Here is a 19,290-nt window from a genome sequence, read left to right as displayed (position 1 = left end):
ACGGTGAGGACGACGGCGTTAGCACACGGCGGCGCAACGGGTCGTGCTCCTCACGTCACTGGCCCGCGCTCTCCTCCCTCAATGTCGCGCAGTTTCTCTCCTCTGGGCTCTTTCGACAGCGACGACTCCTCGGCGACGGCGCGGCTAGGAGTGATGGTGTGACGAACAGAGGCGGCGGCGAGCTAGTCGGTGGCAAGTCCTCCTCCCTCTCTTCCTCTTCTCCCGCCGCAGCCCCCTGCCTCTCATTCCATAGATCCCTTTCTCTCTGTTTCTTTCTTTCTTTCAAGCAGCTTGCAGCTGCTGCTGCTGCATTAGGTACTCTAGGGTGTACCGGGTCAGGGGAACCGGGTAGGGTTTTTAGGGTTTCATTTCTTTTTCAAAATAATTAGGGTTAGGGGCATATTGGTAATTTCACATAAAATTGGGAATAATATAGTAATTGAAACCCAAATTAAACCCAACACTATTTGTACATAGAAAATACTATTTGCTCATTAATTTCACAAATTATTTTCAATAAAATGCCCAAATCTAAAAATTAGAAATAATATACTTAATTTCTTCATTTTTTCAAAATAGCAGTAATAATATTTAAAATATTATTTATCTAATCCAAATCATATAAAATCCTTATTATTTCATAACTATCAACTTTATAATTTAAATATAGAAAATAACCCAATAATTATAAAATTGGATAATAATCATAACTTATCTCAAATCCAATAAATCAAAACTTGCCTTAATTATCTTTAATAAAATAATCTCTGAAATTAAGGCTATAAATAACTGTAGGATTTGAGACTTGATCATAATAAGACTTTTCAAAGATTCTGGGTCTTACATTCTACCCACCTTATAAAAATTTTCGCCCTCGAAAATTGATACAAAACGAAAGAAATTCCATAACAGTTCACCTTTGAACACATTTAAGGAAGAAGCAAAAATATCTGAAAATATAATCATATATACGATTTTCAAATACTTTGATTGTCATAAGCATAAGGATGTAAAGATAGGAGTGTGATTGCAAAGTAAACGTTACAAGACAGGCTCAATGTAAAAGGTGACATAGTTCAACATGTGGTAGAAAAGAAAGGCATCGAAGGCTATCAAACAGGCTGGGGTTAAAACGACGTGCTTAACATCCGCACGCTAATCTCATGTCAACCTCCAAGCGTCAACCTTCCAACTCCACCAAGCATTTTACAACCTCATAACCGATCACAAGCCTGACAACCGCAAGCCCGTTCGCAAGGAACAAATCATCCACAACTCATAACGCTGCACACCTACCGTTTCATCTTCCGTATATACATATCACGTTTTAAAGAACTAACACATCACGTCACTACGTCTACAAGTCCCACGTGATATCAAACAATTCTCGAGTCTACTCAAAAGGATACAAGATCTTAGAAAGGAGAGACAATTGTCAAAGACAATACTCATAGATTTGAAAGAATATATCCAATTCCAGATAAACAAGGATGTTCAAGCAATGAAGTTTGCTAGACACAATTCAATTGACAACTTCAAAGATAACCCTTAGATCAAAGAAGTTCAATAGGATCAATAAGAAGAAAACCAGCGCATCAGTTTGAAACAAACTCAAGTTGAGTCGAGGAAGCATGAGGTTTACAGAAAAGGATATCTCAGACCCAAGACAAAGCTCACAGAACTCAAGAGCATAATTAAAATACTTCCGAATACATTGTCCTTAAAAGAATCGAAAGCGTGTAAAAATATCACTTCGTAGTCTGAAAGAGAAGTTAAACAACATTCTTCAAGAGAGTAACAAAAGCATAATCGTGACTTTGCTTTAATGCAAGTTCATGTTGAAGTAGATTTTGTAGAGTTCTAAAAACAAGGTGCACACGGGTTTGGCTAAAGGCTAAAATATTTCTTCAAATATTTTAGAAAGATAATTAGATGCACAACTTAACCAAAAGCAGTTCATAAAACTCGGGAGAGAAATCAAAGGCTTGTTCAAAAATTCTCAAGGTTCATATTCAAACAAGCGTGTATAACATCCGTAGCAAGGATGAAAGAGAAAATTAAACTCCTTTTAGAAAAGAAACTCCAAGGTAAAAATTTGCACACAATCTGGTAAGGAAGTAAGTGGTGTGTTACAAACAAACCGGTTTCCACTAAATAAGGAAGCTTTCCAAAACTTCATTTAAAATGGCGCATGCCAACTTTAAATTAATTTCGTCAAAATTGGACAATGGTTTTAATCTCAATCAAACAACAGAAAGTAAATTCCGTTTAATATTTCGTCAAGGAGAATTCAAAACTTCTTTAAAAGGTTCAAAACAAGACTCCAAAAGTGTTCTTGAAATCACCATCTCAGAAGAACATTCAAGAAGTTTAAGATGTACTAAAAGGAGTCAAGCCTTGCAAGAAAGGATCTTAAACCAAAGTAGTCCAAACAAGATTCACTAGGCATGAGTCATCAAACAAGCTTTCAATTGATCCAAAAGAATACAAAAGTCATAGGAAAAGACAACTCAATCATTTGTAATTTCTCAATGATAAATTTTTGACTAAATTCTTGTAGAGATAATGAGAGAATAAACGATGTACTAATTTGAAACGAATCAAACTTACTCATATACGAATGAGATTCACAAAAAGGAAAAACCAAGATCAATGGCAATATCCACAAGATGCAGAAGATCAGTTAAAAACAAGGTCAAACATGACATTCATGGAGATGGAAGATTTTATAGAGAATTTAGTCCGTTCATAGGAAGAAAGCTATGAGTTCAAAATTTTCAAAAGAACAACAATGGCATAACTCATGTAGTATGCTAAATCAAACTCAAATAAAAATAAATTAAGTAAAGTTTATCAAACAAAACTCAACCGGGACAAAAGCGAGAAATCCCCTTTCTTTCCAGAATTTCGGAAAATATCCAAATACACAATTAAATAAAGATGTCCATTAGAACTATAGTAAAATTACTAGAAAGTCAAATTTACTTTTAAGTTAAGTGCAATTCCGCAAACCAGTAAAAGTACAGTCGAGGTATTAGGAGTAAATAGTTGTTAAACTGTATAAGTAGTCTCAAAGTTTCACATATAGATAAGTGTATATCTAGTCAACAGCAATTTTTATAAAAATCTCAAAATTAGCTGTAATCACTGTCAAATAAGGGGAAAACTGAATCAACAAGTTCTCTAAGAATGAACTCGGAATCCGGAGTTAAAATGCACAACACAATAGGACAAGTTCAAGGCTATATCAAAGAATACTTGAATCAAGAAGAACTCAAACAGAGGAAGATAGATGCAACAAGGATCTTAAACCAGCATATGCACTTAAGGTCAAACAAGAATACATATGGATAGAGGAATAGAGTTGAAAAATCAAACAAATTTTCAAAAGGGACTAGCAAACAAGAACTTCAAGTTAAGATATAAAAGAACAGGTCGACTCGAACAGAATTCAAGACACATAACTGAATAGCCTCGAGAAAAAGTTTCTATCGTTCCCAACACCCGCGATTCGCTTTACTCAAAACTCGTATATCGCCTATGATAACCCATTAGTGCTTTCATATACATAATTCACTAATATTAAGCCGGCCAAACTTAATCTCAGGAATTATGCAATGCAAGACTAACAGCGTTAAATCAATAGACCGTCATGTGCATAAAGCTCTAATCCTCGTCATTCAACAAGACCTAGTACATGACAAACTCTCAGAGTATGCAATTGAAGCATAGTCAGTCCATTCCTCAGGCTCTACAGGAAGAACTGCTCTGATACCATAATGTAATACCCTAACTACCAAAGCTCACGCTTCCGGCTGCGTAACTCTGATAGCTCGGACATTACGACGACACTTATACTATTTAATACTAAAATATGAGCCTGTTTAAAACTTTAAACCGCAATACCGCTCCCAAAGATACTTTCGTTCGATAACGTACATCCATAAATACCATACAACTTACAAAAACTCATAAAGAGTACATCCATATATATACATACATATATATAAATAATATTACAAACATAATCCAATACAATTCCTATCCCTCTTACAGATTATATCAAGATAAAGGTGAGGGTACAATAAACCATAACTAAAACAATATAGAGCATCACAACAACAATTAAATAAGCTCTTCGTAACTTCTGCGCCCATATCCTGAAAGGGGAAAAATGTAGGGGGGGTGAGAACATCATCCTCGAAAGGGTTCTCAGTAGAGGGTTTTTGGGAATTACTGTAATAGGATACATAAAGATAATTGCACCAGTGATTCATAACCGTCTTATGCCTCTTTTCAAAAACAACGGTTTACAATGAAAGTAAAGTCGAAAATCTTTTCGGAAAGAAGAACCGTTCAATTCTCAAAAACTCAAAAGCCTTTCACAGCGGTTTATCTAAGCGAAACCAAAATAGCCTTTCATATTTTATTCCAAACCAGAAACACAAAACCGAAATCAACCATCAGTTCATCTTATCCCAACCACGGCCCTAGGCCCAAACAATCCAACCAGCAACCAATCACCACAATCCAACAGAGTCCCAGATGCAAACACAGATAGGAAGTTCAAGCACAAACAAACAGTTATTACAAGTAAAACAATTAGCAATTAATCACATAGGCAAACCAAGTATAATATGCACACCCAACCAATGTCACACAAATGCATATGATGCATGCCTGTCCCTAGTGGCTGATGATATCATCTGTCGGTTATAAAGCCAACCCGACAAGTCCTGGTAGCTAACCATTGGACTGTCCCTCTGTCGTGCATCCCCAACTCGAGTTATACTCATCATAAACTTGATCATAATCATGATCCATATCCATCACCCTCACTGGTGAATATTTATCCATCACCATCACTGGTGAATATTTATGGGGGCGAGCTCATCCGGGCCTTTCACAGTGCCCGGCCACACTTACGACATAGGGTCAACAGAGTATCAAGTCTCGACCTGGAGCACGTGGTGGCTAGCCACTGCTACTACCCAGGGAAACTCGTATCTCAGATAGTGGAAGTGCAACATTCACATTTATCAATGATTCAGCATAAACATGCATTCAATCTCATCCATGGATCAACATCCATCTCAGCCATCCGGCTCACGGTTCAGTCCAGAACCAGCCAATATTCATATCATACACAGCCATTCCGGCTCACGGTTCAATCCAAAACCAACCAATATGTATAATCATACACAGCCATTCCGGCTCACAACAAAACAACACTTCCACCATTCAACATCATTAAATTCATAAAGTCGGCATTTAAGCCATAAATCATTTCCTCAATTCATTTCACTTTGAAATCGAGTTTCAACTCTTTTCAGCCTTGGCTTTAAAGATCTCATTTCTCAAATCATTTTAGGCTCATAAGCCACTTTTACTCAAGGTAAATTCCCCTTTGAAAACAATGCCACTCTCGGCATCCTCTTTCCAAACTTCCATAACCATGGCAAGTTAAAGATTCTTTTTGGAAACACTCAAAATCATCCATTCAACAATGGGATTTTATAACAAAGTTTCTCGGCAGAGTCCCAAATCTTTAGGGGAGAATAACATATCTCATTTCGCCAAAATCATTTAAAATCATTAAAACATTGGCTTTCTGATTTGAGTAAGAAAATAGGATCTAAGCCAAACCGAGTCACGTAACCTTTACTTCTTTCAAAACCATTTCCTTTACTTAAACAGAACCGGCTTCAATTCCATAATTAAATCTGAAGCGTTTCAAACTGATAAGAGAATCATTTTTGTTGTGTTAAACTAGAGTTCAAAAGATACTTTGAACCTTATTTAAAACGTCAAAATAATGAGGCTCATCAATCGAAATCCAATTCCTTTTAAAATCATGAAAACTCTCCCAAGGGACAATCTTTGTGTTTAATAGAGAAAAACATAAACCCGTTTTACCTTTTAAAATAGCCTCAAAGCAAAATTCTCTTTCGAATGACTTGTACCCAAAGACATACTGTTCTTCTTGGGAAATAAGGAGAAATCATGATTCTCTTTTCAATAATTCTTTCAAAGCATAACTTCATTGCTTTCTTAATTGTTCTAAGTAAAGGTAATAAAAGAAGCCATAATTTCACAATCCTCGAAATAGATAGGAAAGGCATTAAACTCAAAATTCCCCAATTAACATTTCAAATAAGGACTCGGATTCTATAAAAATTTCGGCAGCACCTCCCCTAAAACTTGGACTTTTGCCACCCGGTTCGGGTCCCAACTAAACCGTTTCTCATTCCTTTTCAACAGCTCAAAACCATAAATCAATTCAAAAGCAAGCTAAATCCAACAGTCGCCTCAGTGGCATATCTCAAGGAAGCCATTTCAAAAATCAACTCAATATCAACCGATTTAACTCATTTCCAAAGCTTTAAAGAATCGGTTCAGCAATAAATCATTTATCAAAACCAAATCAATTAAAGCAACACAGGCTGAATTTCAAGAGTATTCTATCTTCCACATCATCAAAATAATTGACTCAATTCAAACCAATCCTCAACGGATTAAACTCATTTCAAATCTTTAAAGAATCAACTTCAAACATTACATTTCACAAGCCACACAACAATTCGGCCAAACCAACATCCATAGTCATTCGAGTCAATCAAATAATACATAAGGCAGATACAATCACCAAATACACAATATCTCACATCAGTACCCATATGTAATAATTCCAATAATAAACTATAGTTTTTGGAAAGCGCCCCTACCTCAAAACGCAATTCCATAATCCAAACATCTCACAGAGTCCTTTCCGCCTCATCCCGAACTGACGGCAACCAAAACCTCAGCCCCAGTCACGTTCGCAATAACCATAGCAACACTAATCGCAACATACAATAATCAGGACTCTACCCCACGTTATCAAAACTCGTATTCATTAACCGAACACAACAGAATACTCATGCGAGATCATTCGAAACATAATTTCTTACCGAAACAACACAATGAGGCAACTGCGATTTTGAACCGGCCCGGCAACAGCTTCGGCAGCGGCCAGAAGCTCCGGCGGATCAACTGAAAAAAAACGTACAGCATCAAAACCATCTCGAAAACTAAAAAGACAGAAACCTCGAATGAACCCTTACCGGCAATTTTTTCGGCGACGGCAGAAGTAGCCAGAAGCTACGGCAGTGGTTCCGGGAGTCGCAGAACCACTCCTGGCGACCAGAACCCTTTTCTGATGGCGGCGGTTTCGACCGAGGCGGCGCCGGCGACGTGAACGGCAGCTGGTTACGGTGGTTGGACCTCCAGCTCGGCCTCAGCTCTCTCTGTCTCCCCTGCTCGGTGTGACTGGACGACCTTCCTCCCAACGGCACGGAGGCGGCAAACCCTAGCAGTGGCGGCGGTCTTCCCCGGACGACAGTGGCAGTGCGACAGACCGGAGCAACGCGGCGGCAGCGAGCTTCGATCGCGGCAAGGGACGGCGCCGTTCTCCTTCTCCATTTTCGCGCAGTCCCCTTCCTCAAGCTCGCCTCGATTTCTCTCTCTCTGCTCTACCATAAATGACGGCGACTGTCTCGGTGGCAAAGGTGATGGCGGCACGGTGAGGACGACGGCGTTAGCACACGGCGGCGCAACGGGTCGTGCTCCTCACGTCACTGGCCCGCGCTCTCCTCCCTCAATGTCGCGCAGTTTCTCTCCTCTGGGCTCTTTCGACAGCGACGACTCCTCGGCGACGGCGCGGCTAGGAGTGATGGTGTGACGAACAGAGGCGGCGGCGAGCTAGTCGGCGGCAAGTCCTCCTCCCTCTCTTCCTCTTCTCCCGCCGCAGCCCCCTGCCTCTCATTCCATAGATCCCTTTCTCTCTGTTTCTTTCTTTCTTTCAAGCAGCTTGCAGCTGCTGCTGCTGCATTAGGTACTCTAGGGTGTACCGGGTCAGGGGAACCGGGTAGGGTTTTTAGGGTTTCATTTCTTTTTCAAAATAATTAGGGTTAGGGGCATATTGGTAATTTCACATAAAATTGGGAATAATATAGTAATTGAAACCCAAATTAAACCCAACACTATTTGTACATAGAAAATACTATTTGCTCATTAATTTCACAAATTATTTTCAATAAAATGCCCAAATCTAAAAATTAGAAATAATATACTTAATTTCTTCATTTTTTCAAAATAGCAGTAATAATATTTAAAATATTATTTATCTAATCTAAATCATATAAAATCCTTATTATTTCATAACTATCAACTTTATAATTTAAATATAGAAAATAACCCAATAATTATAAAATTGGATAATAATCATAACTTATCTCAAATCCAATAAATCAAAACTTGCCTTAATTATCTTTAATAAAATAATCTCTGAAATTAAGGCTATAAATAACTGTAGGATTTGAGACTTGATCATAATAAGACTTTTCAAAGATTCTGGGTCTTACACCACTAGCTCCTCTGCTACCCGGTTGAAAGACAGAGCCATCAACATTTAACTTGGCCTAGCCCTCTTCAGGTGGTTCCCACCCAATCTCCACAGTCCTGGTAAGTCTGAGAATTTTGCTACTCTGTTCAGTAATGTTGAGAATGTAGTTGTAGTTTGCTGCTAAAGCTGTAACTATATGTTGAATTGGGGCTTGTTGACTATTTTAATTATTGCAAAACAAGCTCATTCCTGCATCTCCAAGTTGTGTTGCAGGTAGTAATAAAGATGATGGTCCATGGTATACCATTGTGGGAAGGAGTAAACTTTAAAAGATTGCTCTCTAGCCATTCTTTGTGGGAATGATTGAAGAAGTCAGGCTTTAAGTTACTATTGACAATGCTATTCCAGACGGTACGGGTGAAAGAAAAGTCACACAACACATGGAGCAGAGTCTCATCATCATTTCAGCATCTTGGGCAACTTCCATCATCGGTAAGGCCTCTCTTCTTTCTCTTGAAATTTATCATCAGAGCATCATGAGTAATCAGCCAACTAAAAGACTTGAGTCTTTGTGGGAGTTTTGCTTTCCAAATATGTTTATAGAGTATATTGTCTTCTCCCCTATCACTATAGAACGTTTTATATACTGATTTGACAAAAAAATTACCGTTCGAATTAGCTAGCCAGCTGATGAAATCATCTCCAACATAGGAGTTGGGTGCTTTAATAGTATGAATAATATCTGTGACGTCCTCAGGTAGAACCATATTTAGCGCTTCCCAGTCCCACTCGCCATCTTCCGTTACATAATCTGCTACTTTCTCATTTAACTTGTTTTTATCTAACTCAACCAGAGATACTTCCGACAGCTCTATAAAACCTGGAACCCATTGTTCTTTCCAAAAAGAAGCCATAACTCCATTTTCCAGCCTCCAAAGAAGGCTACTTTTAAATTTTTCCCAAACTTTAGTAATCCCGAGCCATGAATTAGAATTACTTGATCTGCGTTTAATATTAGGCATGATACCTTCGTCACAACCATACTTTGCCCACATAACCTTGACCAAGAGCGCTTCTCTATTGTGAATGAGGCCCCAAGCAAGCTTCATTAGAAAAAGAGAATTGGATTATTGTGCCTTTCGGATGCCTAACCCCCCTTTTCTTTCGGTTTACACATGCTGTCCCAACTAAGAAGATGTATTTTCTTTTCCTCATCACTACTTTCCCATAAGAAATTTTTGCAAATTTTTTCTATCTTGTTGCACACTACTACTGGAATCTTCATGGTTTGCATGTAGTAGTTAGGAATAGTTGATAGCACTGATTGTACAAGTGTGCACCTTCCGGCTAAGGAGAGAGTCTTTCTATTCTAGCTAGATAACTTGCTTTGCATCTTGTCAATAACAAATTGAAAGTGTTATTGATTGCATCTTTCATAAATAAGAGGGACTCTCAAGTATTTTTCCAAGTTAGCTATGAGGTTGATTCCTAGGTCCTGGCTCAACATTTGTCTCATGGTATGATTAACATTGTTGGAGAAGTACACACAAGATTTGCCAGGGTTGATTTTCTGTCTCGAACACTTGCAGAAATGATTTAAAGCCTCCTTGATAATCTGAATTTATTTCCTATCCGCTTTTGCAAATAGGACTAGGTCATCTTCAAAACAGAGAGGAGAGATTTTAGGTCCCCTTCTTGATAGAGTTATAGGTTCTCATTTCTTCTCATGAACTAACTTATTTATCAAATGGGATAAGCATTCAATACACAAAACAAAGAGTTATGGAAAAAGAAGATCTCCCTGTCTGATTCCTCTATTTGGGATGAAGCTTTCTGATGGAGAGCCATTCCAAATAAGGTTCATGGATGCCGTTGATACACAAAAGCTAATAACACTTCGAATTTGATCTGGGATCCCTGCGTCTTTGAGGGAGTCCAACACAAAGAGCCAATTCAGTCTGTCATAGGCATTTTCAAGGTCTATTTTAATTTTTATCAAACCTTTTCCATGTTTTTTATTCCCCATTGTGTGAACTACCTCTTGTGCTACTAAGATATTATCTGCACTAATCCTGTCAAACACAAAACTTGACTGAGTATTAGAAATAAGAGAAGACATATATTTTTTTAATCTAGATGCAATGAGTTTAGTCACTATTTTATAGCAAACATTACAGAGACTAATAGGTCTAAAATGCTCAAAATTTTCCAGTGAGAAAATTTTGGGAATAATAGCTATCAGAGTCTTATTCACTTCTATTATGTTGTGAGGCTCATTGAAAACTTCTTTCACCTAAGTCATAAGGGAATTTACCATCACATCCTAGGCTCGTTGATAGAATTTGGCTGGGAGGCCATTGCTTCCCGGAGCCTTACAGCTTCCCATAGAAAAAACCGCTTCCTTAATCTCTTCGCTAGATACCTCCTTAGCCATATCTTGATACTCTATATCCTGTAACTTAGGAAACTGATTAGAAACAACAAAGTCATTATAACCAGATTCTGAACAATATAGATTCTTAAAGAAATTAACACCCCAAATTTTAAGAGTGTCCACATTGTCCACCCATTCGCCTTCCTCACTCTTTAAGGCTGCGATTTTGTTTCTCCTACGTCTTACATTTGCCTTTGAGTGAAAATATTTTGAATTTTTATCACCAAAATTAATGGTATCACATCTAGACATCTGTTGCCAATAAGTCTCTTCATGAATTGCTATTGTCTCATATTCTTTCCACAAATCTTTTTGGAGTTTATCCAATAAGAAATTATTGTTGAAGGAGTTCTTTTTGTTGATCCCTTCAAGCCTTAGGAGAATGCGTTATTTTTTCTTGAAAATATGCCCAAAGACTTCTTTATTTCAAGTCTTAGATGTGTTGACAAAGTTGCTAATATTCTGTAATAAACTATTTTGTTCCAGTCAGCTACTTTTAACCATGTTATTATAATCTTCATGCAAGACCTAAGGAGCAAGGAATTTAAAAGACTTAGCTCCTTCTTCCCTTTGAGCTAATTGAAAATCCAGTAAAACGGGGAAATGATCAGACTTTAGTTTGGGTAAATGTTTGACACCAACATCTGAAAAAAATCAGAAAAGTTAAAATTACAAATAAAACGATCTAGTCTTCTCTTTGTAATCCCCCTTTGCCAAGTAAAAGGAGGTCTAGAGAATCCTAAATTCTTAAGCTCGCAATTAAGTAAAACATCATTAAAAATACTAGTGTCAAGAGAAAGATTAGAAGAATCCCCTGTGTCATTCAACGAAAGAATGGAGTTGAAATCTCCTCCTAAACACCAAAGTCCATTAATATTCTTAGCTAAATCCTTTATCTTTGTCCAAAGCTCTCTTCTGTTTCCGATCCTAGGGCTGGCGTAAATAGCAGTAAAAAACCAAGGAGCATTATTTTGCCATTGTACTTCCATATGTACAAATTGTTTGTGAATGATCAGTGGCTTTATGTTCCATGAATTTGACCTCTATAGACACCAGATGCCACCTGAAAAACCTTCAGCATCACTAATATACCACGAGTCAAACCCCAATTTTTTGATAATAGCCTCAGCCTTAGTGTCTGAGACATGGGTTTCCAACAAGATACAAAAGTTAGTTTTATATCTAAACATAAGATTATTTAAGATAGATTTCAAGCCTTTAGAAGAGACTCCTCTACAATTCCAAGATAAGATATTCACAGATACTAATATAAAACAAAAAAATCTACTCAGAGATAAGAAACTCTCTGGTGCAAAAAAGGCTCCTCTAAGCTTCCATAGCCTTAGGCTCCTCTTCGATGTTTGCTGCATTCCCATTTGGAGCAGTTTCTTCTATGTTGTCAAGGTCAATGGCCATCTTATGTGCTTCTCCACCATAGCTACTTGCTCCCGGAGGGTTCTCTTTATCATACTCGTTGTTTTGCTCTACGATTCCCCCTCCCATAACCCTTGCTATGTGAGCATCTAAGATAGTATCATTAGTATCATAAATCGGGATATAATACCCTTCTTTGTGGCTTCAATAAACTGCTTTTGAAAGTCTGCTAAGTTATCTCCAATATTTCTGGTGCATTTGATCCTTCTCTTTGTTTTGTTTTCCTTGAGAAGGATGACTCGGTTCAGCAATAATAATTGTCTTCTGTTTGTTCTGAGATGAATTTGACGATTTCAGCTGTTCTTCATTGATTTTTATGTTTATTTCTGAGCCTTTTTCTTTTGTGTTTCTATTAGCAAGGTTTACTTTTTGGCCTCCTTTATGATTTCGATTCTGTGTAACCTGCTTGTCAAATTGTTGACTTGCTTTGGCATTTACCTCTCTTTTCTGCATCTGCTTGGGCTGACTTTCCTGGTGCTTTCCTTTTTTTATCTTCTCTCTCCTGAGCTTCTTTCTCATTTTGAAGAGCATTAAACCTATTATTAGAACTTTCTTTTTTGATATCCCCATAATTACTTCCTGATTCTTGCCTATTTTTTTTCTAGGGCTTTTTGACAACCATTTAGGACCTTATAAACTTTCCTCATTTATAGCAGTTAAATCTGATTTTTCCTCCTCAGATTGGTGCTTGTGACTTTCCTTAACTGTACCAACGGCTACATCCATCACCCCCGGATTTTCTGTTGTAATCAGATCTTTTCTAACATGATTTCCTGTATTCACCGATGCTGGTTGGCCTTGGACCGTGGCAGCGTTTTCCCCCTTCCGGTGGTTCTGTTCTTCAGTAGCTGCTTGAGATTGTTGTCTGTCTTTTGCTTCCTTCATCTTTTCCGGACATCCATCATATTTATGTCCATATCTACCACAATTGAAACATAATAGATGAAGACCTTCATATTCTAGTATAAAATCTTTTCCCAAGGCTGAGAAAGATGGCACTAGCTTTTTCCTTAAGTCAATTTTCACACAGATGCATGCAAATTTACCTCTTGAATGAATAGACATATGTTCATCCACTTTGAGCATGGTTCCATTAGATTTTCCAACCTTCCATAAGAAATATCTATAATACAATTCGGCTGGGAGATTGGAAATCTTGATCTAAATAGCAACCTTTTTAACCTCACTCTCTTGGGGTATGAATAAAGGCCGCCACCTTTGAACCAAGAGGTAATGATCAGCGATCATCCAAGGACCCTCAAATAGAGCGTGTGAATAATCCTCTTGGTTAGAAAATCTCACTAGGAAGTACCCTCCGACAAGGTACATCATACGAACTGCTTCCTTCTTTGTCCATCTCCTGTTTATCCACCGTTCCAATAGCTGTAAGTTCATATTCTTTCCTAAGGGCTTAACGATGAGTGCTTACTTTCACGGCATGCACCATTCATCATATTCTTCCAAAGACACCTCTATAACAGGGTTTGGATTGAAAAGAGTCTGTGATTCCTTCATATGTTCCATTTGGTCCTCATCAGAAATGTAGTCTTCTGTGACCATCTTGACGATTTCATATGGATTCAGCTTTTCAAGCCCGTCGTTTATCAGCCTATCTTTGTAGGACATCTTGGAACCTTCGGATGCACCATTTACAAGGGTACCAACATTCTCCAGTGAGTCTTTAGACTCTTTACCAAACTCTAACTTTTCTCTTTCCTGTATGATCTCCATATATTCTTCTGCTTGATCTTCTCTATCCATCTTATTTTTTTTGTGCTCCTCGTCACCAGATCTTTCTCTTCTAGTGATTGTTTGTCAGTTTCAACGAGAGTAGTTAGAGGGTTCATTCAAAGAGAAAAAAGTAAAAAATATAGAAAATCTCAAAAGAAAATGCTAAAACATTTCTTTTTTTACATTAGTTAATGTAATTAACTATATTTAGTTTCCACTCTCTTACACCCGTTTTGATTTTTTATATTAGAATTGATTTAATAATTACATTTAATATTAAAATAATTGATTGTATTAAAAGTAGATATTAGTAGTATATAATGTATCAATTTATTAGCAATCGATACATATTCTAGAAATAAGATCATTTGATCAAAATATAAAATTTGTATTTCTAAAATTCATATGCAACTTTGTGATAGACAATTTGTCTTGCAACATTTAAATTCCTGAAGGTCATATGCTATTTTTGTAGAAAAATTACTCCTCATATCTGTTTTGTAAGTGTTTAATTCTTATTCACGATGTAATATTTTTTTTTTGTATAAGCATTGTCCTCAATTTTTTTTTTCATATTTGTAATTGTTTAATTCTTAAAAACTTGTTTAGTAATTTTTTATATTTTATATTTTTTATTTTATAACAGTCGGTATATAAAAATATGAATTGTAGAGTAAAATTTGTAAAAATATCTTTAACTTAACATCCATAATTTCACACACATAACATTTAAATTTCACACAAATAACATCTATAATTTCATACTCATAATATCCGATCCATACTTTCATACATATAATATCTATAATTAACAAATTTTTATGATTAATATATCCAATTTTACAATATGTATCTTTTAAATTATCTCAAATATATGTTAATAGATTATGATTTTAAATTATTTTAATATTCTTTAGTTGATATTCATATGTATATTTATTTATTGATTTTTTGATCATTTAATAATTATATATAATAATTTATTTCATATTTTTTTATATTTTATAATATATAATCTGTATATAAAAATATGAGTTGTATATATAGTAGAATTTATTAAAAAATCTCTAATTTAATATCCATAGTTTGATACGTATAACATCCATAATTTCAAAAAGGGCAATTCACATAAATAAAATAAATTGGAGAAACTGTTACGCAAATATAACATTGTAAAAAACCAGACGAAAATACAACAAACCCAATTATATGTAATCCACGACAGCCTAACGCGAAATCTGAATACACGTAATCTGCTACACCCTGTTGCGGATTACGTTGAGAAGCTGAAAACACATAAACCGCTACATCCTGTAGCGATTTATGAACAGATGGGCCAGAGTGTATTCCGCGAGACCCTGTAGTGGATTATGAAGAGAGTGGCTCACTATAAAAAACGTGTGAGGTGTAACGAATTTCATTTGAGGAGTTTTGATAGGGACTTAGAGAGAGAAAGTAGAGAGAAGACAGAGGATATTCTTAGAGCAGTGGAACAATGGAAGATGAAAGGTGGTTGTACCGGCTCAATGGCATTGCTCACATAGCCGAAACCATCAATGAAGAGGTAAGTCTCTTTATTTTCTTTCAATTGGATGATATCCGTATATTTTATTTAATCTTAAGGAAGTTATTTATTAATTAGAAAAATAGAACCTTAGTTTAGCTTAGGTTTTGAAAATTAAAATTTGAAATTTAAAATTTAAATTTAAATGCAGAGAATTTGAAATTTAAGTTGTAGATGGTAAATTTGTAATTTTAAAACCTAGGTAGTTTACGTCTTGAAACATAAATTATGGTCTGGTGATGTCGTTGTTAGAAATTAATCAAGTGTTCTTTACTTCTGAATTTATACCACCTGGCTAGGCTGAACGTGCATTGGTTCTGGTTGGATGAGTCTCTGGTCAGCGCATTTATCGAGAGGTGGCGGCCTGAGACCCACACTTTCCATATGCCATTCGGAGAGTGTACTATCACGATCTAGGATGTGGCATATCAGCTGGGGCTGCCCGTGGATGCCCAGCCTGTTTCTGGGTGCATGACTGACTTTCACCTGCACATCGAGGGGGCCAGACCGGCGTGAGAGTGGTTCCAAGAGTTATTTGGTGAGCTTCCGCCACCAGATAAGAGAAAGTTATATACGGTCCACTTCACATGGTTCCATGAGAGGTTCAGGGTGTTACCGGCTGATGCTTCCAAAGAGACCGTGCGCATATATGCACGTGCGTCTATTATGATGCTTCTGTCGACACAGCTGTTCATGAACAAGAGTGGTAATCGGGTCCACCTTCACTGGTTTCCATTTGTGGCAAGACCTAACAACATAGGCAGCTATAGCTGGGGCACAGCTGCGTTGGCCTGGTTGTACCGATGCAGGTGTAGGGTGGCAAACAGAAATATCACCAACTTAGCCGGACCCTTACAGTTGCTACAGTCATGGATCTTTTGGCGGTTCCCCACACTGAGGCCCTTACAATGCTGACTGGTCTCCTCACTATCAGATTGTGTGGGAGCCTTATGGTTCGCTGGACGTACTTGCAATCATTCATCCAGAGATACTGACTGAGGAGCACAATCGGTTATGGCAGGCGGTCACTAGTCTGATATACTTTGCAGTGATTGATTGGCATCAGGTAGACAGGGTCTTCCCACAGCTAGGGGGAGTACAACATCTGCCTGAGCCAGCCCTGAACATAGAGTATCTTCATAGTAAGGACGGTAGGGGTGGAGATAGATGGTTCCCCACTTACTATAGGACATGGCATGAGCATTGGGACGAGCAAGTTTGCTCTGTGTTGAGTATCCAGAGAGTGGCTGATCCTAGTCCATCCGCTGAGTTTCTGGACTGGTGGTACCGTGTTGTACATAGGACTCTATCACCAGGGATTGCATTCGCAGATCCCAAGCCAGTTGAGGTTCCAGATTATGCTATACTCAGAGGGTCGTCGCAGGCGCCTGTTAGAGTTCCAGCGTCGGATATGTCCAATAACAGACGCGTGGAGCAGAGACGACGCATTGGTACACGTGCCAATGATCGGGAGTGGCGCTGGCTCAACGACATGATGCAGGAGGAGCAGCTTGGTGGTGGTGATGACGAAGGCCAGGCAGATCATCGCCTGCGTCGATCTAGTGCTAGACGACGGGCTGCTCGTGCTAGACGACGGGCTGCTCGTGCTAGACGACGGGCTGCTCGTGCTAGACGAGCACCTTCCGTTCACCATGATGATGAGGCTGGATCGTCCCGTGGTCACCCTACTGACACTCAGGCTGGTGGCACTGCGGAGGCTAGTATGGTACACCTTTTACTCACGTATCTAGCTCCCAAGTATTGTATGACGAGAGCATGCAGATGTTTGCTGATCTTGCTACCACTACTTTCACCATGGATTTTGACGATCAGCTGGCTGGGCCACAGTTCTATGCGGATTTCGCTGAGATCATACGGAGTGACGACGTTCAGCAGTACCAGAGTCCGATCCCAGAGGGTCCGTCTGAGCGTTCTGAGTACAGGCCACAGCCAGCGGATGTGCCATCCCAAGTTCCTGAGTCCCAGTTGCTGGTCGACCTGAATGAGCTCGCAGGCAGCCCATACGACACTTGATTTGGCATGGGGGGATGCCGCCATCTGCATTTGGAGTTGGGCTACAGGATGCTCCACCCGGAGATCGGCGAGTGACCAGAGTTAGGCGTCCAACTCGATGTGGCACAGACTCGCACCTACTTGGTCCATTTGGGGGCGACCATGATGATGATGGTGACCGGCAGTAGCGCCCCCTGTGTTAGTTCCGACCGTTATTTTGTATGAATTATGACTTATTTATTTCCTGTTGGCGTTAATGACTTGTGACTATTATATTTGTATGACTTATGTAGTTAATTTATTTTATGTTAGTGTTAATGCCTGGTGGCTATTATATTTCTACGACTTATTGCTTATGACGATTATATTTGTATGACTTCGTGCATTTTGCATCATGGGTTGTTACTATTATACTGGTATTTATGGATTTGTTCCAAAGTGAGCCACTCTCTTCATAATCCGCTACAAGGTCTTGCGGAATACACTCTGGATCCATCTGTTCATAAACCGCTACAGGTGTAGCGGTTTATGTGTTTTCAGCTTCTCAGTGTAATTCGCGACAGGATGTAGCGGATTACGTGTATCCAGATTTGGCGTTAGGGTGTCGCGGATTATATATAATTGGATTTGTTGCATTTTCGTCTGGTTTTTCACAATGTTGTATTTGCGTACCATTTTTTCTAACTTATTTTATTTATATGAATTGTCCTTTCAAAAATATAATATTCATAATCCACAAATTAAAATCGATTTGTTATAATGTATTATTTTTTTTTATTTTGCAAATCATAAACTAGTCATTTTTTTATGTTTTTTATTTTTAAATTGAGACTAATCGCATTTAAGATTTTGAATTTTTTTTATAATGTATTGTGATGGTATGAAAATATTTTTTAGAGTTAATGATATAAGGATTTAAGACTTTTATTATTTGAAATATAGATTTATAATTATAGAGGCAATAAACTAATAATGAGATAGAGACTTTTAGGATTTTGTTCTTGTAAAAATTGAATTGATTTTTGATATAATTAAATAAAAAGATATCTATAGAAAAGAATTAATTATGTTAATTAATTAAAAATGATTTATATTTTTTTATAAATAAAAATAAGTATATATTTTAGTTATTATTTATGATTTTTAGCTATATAACATTACTCATAAGTTAAATATAATATACTCGAAAAAAATGCGATCCACTAAATTTCTTATCAAATAATACAAAAATTTTGGTATTAATAAATGTATTATTTGTTCCTGTAGGATGTTCTTATCAGCTGTAAAGAAGTTGAAGATCACCAGGCTTGACACATTTATGAAGAGAAGATGACAAATACTTATATTTGTGGTAGTTTTAAAGTATGATTAGATTTTTTTTAAGAAAGAAATCTCAAAAAATCTCAACATAATCGACATACACACTTAGTTCATGTTTCTGTTGAAATAGTGGACAATATATATAGACCAAAAGTGGAATATATATATATATATATATATTTGCATGATAATATTTCGAACCATGTTGAATTACTTACACAACATTTTATATTGAACTAGTAGAAGATTCGTGCAACATGTGGTTGGGAAATTTCCGTTTTTTATTTCGACTTAATTTTTTTTTAGTTCTGTCGAATTATTCCTTTCTAAGTCAATAAAAATATATTTGTTGCTCAATTTATTAATTAAAGATAAAAAATTTATTTATCCTATTACTGCACGCATCTAATC

This window comes from Arachis ipaensis, chromosome B9 (genome assembly GCF_059453495.1).
Source record: "Arachis ipaensis isolate K30076 ecotype BB chromosome B9, ASM5945349v1, whole genome shotgun sequence".
Classification (NCBI taxonomy): domain Eukaryota; kingdom Viridiplantae; phylum Streptophyta; class Magnoliopsida; order Fabales; family Fabaceae; genus Arachis; species Arachis ipaensis.
The sequence above is the reverse complement of the archived record's forward strand: the minus strand, read 5'-3'. Positions refer to the sequence as shown.